The sequence below is a fragment of the Dasypus novemcinctus genome, chromosome X, assembly GCF_030445035.2.
Source record: "Dasypus novemcinctus isolate mDasNov1 chromosome X, mDasNov1.1.hap2, whole genome shotgun sequence".
NCBI lineage: Eukaryota > Metazoa > Chordata > Mammalia > Cingulata > Dasypodidae > Dasypus > Dasypus novemcinctus.
The window spans coordinates 113,979,377-113,982,808 of record NC_080704.1 but is presented as its reverse complement, the minus strand read 5'-3'; the positions used below and the strand labels follow the sequence as shown (position 1 = coordinate 113,982,808).

Genomic DNA, 3,432 nt, shown 5'->3' with positions numbered 1-3,432 from the left:
GAAATGAAAAGTGAAAAATGTTCAACATCATGAGCTATTATGGAAATGCAAATCAAAGCTACAATGAGATATCTTTTCACATCTAGTAGAACGGACACTACTAAACAGAAAACTACAACTTTTGGAGAGGAATTGCAGAGATAGGAATGCTTATTCACTTTTGGTGGGGATATTGAATGGTACAGCTGCTGTGGTGGCTGTTCCTAAGAAAGTTAGATATAGATCTGCTATGTGACCCAATAATACCAGTAGAAGAACTGAGGGCAGGGACACAAACAGACATATGCACACTGAAGGTCATAACAGCATTACTCACAATTGCCAAAAGATGGAAACAATCCAAGTATCCATCAACTCATGAATGGCTAAACAAACTGTGGTATATACACACAATGTAATATTATTCAGCTGTAACAAGAAATGAATTCATGAAGCATATGACAACTTGGATGAACCTGGCAGACATTATGTTGAGTAAAGCAGGCAAGACACAGAGGGATAAATATTGGATGATTTTGCTATTATGAACTGAATAAAATGACTAAAACCATGGAATTAATAGCCATAATATAAGTCACTAGAAAATAGAATGAAGTTACATAATGGAAAGCTGAGTTTTAATTTTTGCAAAATTGGTAAAAATATTGTTTATGAATGTTTGGAAATGATGTGAAATGGTGAAAGGAAAAAATTTAACCAAGGGGGTTAATGACCTGTACATAGAGATCAGTACAACATTGCTAAAGTAATCAAAGAATACCTAAATAATGGAAGGACATTCTGTGTCCATGGATTGGAAGACTAAATATCATTAAGATGTTAGCACTATCCCAATTGATAAACAGATACAATGCATTTCCAATGAAAATTCAAACAGCTTATTTGGCAGAAACAGAAAAGTCAATTATCAAATTTATTTGGAAGGATAAGGAGGCCCTGAGTAGCTAAATACATCTTGAAAAAGAAGAACAAATTTAGAGGTCTAAACTTCCTGACTTTAAAGTTTATTTCAAAGCCACAGTGGTCAAAACAGTATGGCACTGACGTAAAGCTAAACATATTAACTGATGCAGTAGAATTGCAAGTGCAGAAATAGATCATCATATCTATGTTCAATTGATTTTTATCAATTTTATTGAAGTATATCATTCATATACAAACATACATAAAAAGTGTATATTAAAAGTTATGAACCTACAAAATAAATATGCATATTGTAGTGTAGGGTTCTCATATATCACCCCAACACCAACACTTTGCCTTGTTATGAAACATGTGTAACAAACTATGAAAGAACATCATCAAAATATTACTACTAACTATAGCCCATATTTAAATTTAGTGTAATTTCCCTCCAGACCACCAAGGATCATGGTATTATACTTCACCAGCAGCATTGTTATTTCATCTGCTTATACTATTTACGAAAGAGATAAATATGTAAAATAAATGAAGATCTAATAAAGTATGGCTGGCCTGAAGATAGTTGGTTTCATATAGACAAACTCTCTTCAGCTCATATATATCTTCGATTACATAAAGGGAAGAAGATAGAAGACATTCCAAAGGAAGTGCTGATGGTCTGTGCACATCTTGCGAAGGTACAGAGTATTCAAAGCTGCAAGATGAACAATGCTAATGTGGTATGTACCATGGCCTAACCTGAAGAAAACAGCTGACATAGATGTGAAACAGATAGGATTTCACAGTAAAAAGGATGTTAAAATTGTGACAGGGGAAATAAAAATGAATAAGATACTGAATCAATTAGAAAAGACCAAAATGGAGTAGTTCCCAGATCTAGCAGCAGAGAAAGAATGTAGGGACTATGGAGAGAAGAATGAAAAATCCCAAATTCAGAAAATGAAAATGAAAGAAAAAGAAGCCTCCCTAGCACCGAGAGATTACTACCAAGCACCAGCTGATGAGGTAACTAGAAAAAGACCTTGAATAAAATGGTCAACTCAGACCAGCAGAATATCTCAACCTATATGTAACATCAGGTGTTAAAAACTGATTTTTGACTTCGGATAAAAGAGGGCAATGGAAAGGACAAATGAGTTTATATGGCAATGAGTCCAAAAAAGAGTCACGATGTCATCAGAGGGTAACACTTATGCACGTCTCAGCAGGGTACCAGAGACAGCCAAAGTAGATAGATACCCAGGTACTGGTTCTCCTGAGGGCTACAGAGACCCACAGGTTCTATGGTCATGCCTCTGGAGTTCAGTGCCATGTCAGTTGGCCCTACTTTAGAGTTGGTGTTCCTGAGTGTGATGGAGTTGGACTCAGATATGACCTTTCTACACATGCCTCTTCTGTTACTTTTACTGGACCTGCGGTTGGCGTTGGGGTTGGTGTATACTCAGGAGACCTGAATCTCTGGACTGTCCATGTGAAAGCCAGGCCCTGAGCCTCAACAGACTTGCTACTCCTAATCTCTGGTTTATTGGACTTACCCTGGCCAGCTAACAGGGAGGTGAAGAAGGTCAACCACCACACCAGGGAGCCAAGAGTGCCTACAACTGCAAGTAGGAGAATTACATCTATCATCCATGTGAAGTCTAAGCCCCCTCTTTATGTAAAGGGGGACTGGACATAACCATCCCATGGTCCACAGGATGGAGGAATAGAGTATGGATTACAGTGCACTTACTGGTGTTCTGCTGTGGAACTAATTTGATTAGTAATGGAAGAAATTGTAGCATTGATATAGAGAAAGTGGCCACAGTAGCTGCTGAGGGTAGGGATATGGAAGAAGTGATATGATGTGGGAGCATTTTCAGGATTTGGATTTGTCCTGGGTGGTGCTGCAGGGACAGATGCTGGACATTGTGTGTCTTGCCATGGCCCACTGGGTGGACTGGGGGAGAGTGTAGACTACAATGTAGACCACTGTCCATGTGGTGCAGCAGTGCTCCAAAATGTATTCCCCAGGAGCAGTGAATGTGCCACAATGATGGAAGAGGTTGTTGATGTGGGAGGAGTGGGGTGAAGGGGGTGGGGGGTATATAGTGACCTCATATTCTTTTAATGTAACATTTAAAAGAAAATAAAGAAGGGGAAAAAAGACATGAAGAAGAGGGAAATGGATGAACTTAGAAACTATTCATCATTAATGAAAGTTGAGAATATGCCTTCAAATCAGGATGGCAATAATTCAGATGAATTTATGTGAATGGTGAAAAGGACATTTTGAAGATGTGAATTTAAGGACAGTTGCAGACATTTTTTTTTCAGCTAGATTTTGAATTACAAAGGCAAGCAGCCCAAATTCTATCTTCATTCTACACAAATAGTAATTTTGGAGATTTTTCATGTCCCATTTTTGCTGACAGAAAATGATCATATATAACATAACTACACACACTCCCACACACACACACACACATATATAATATAGTTGGACTTGAAGATAGCATATAACTTTAG

The 3,432-nt window shown here is 37.7% G+C and overlaps 1 pseudogene; it reads left to right on the top strand.

Annotated features, from left to right (window-relative positions):
• The first annotated feature begins 1,371 nt into the window (after nt 1–1,371).
• LOC101435174 (coiled-coil domain-containing protein 25-like) lies at nt 1,372–3,178 on the top strand (annotated as a pseudogene).
• Nucleotides 3,179–3,432: the final 254 nt, after the last annotated feature.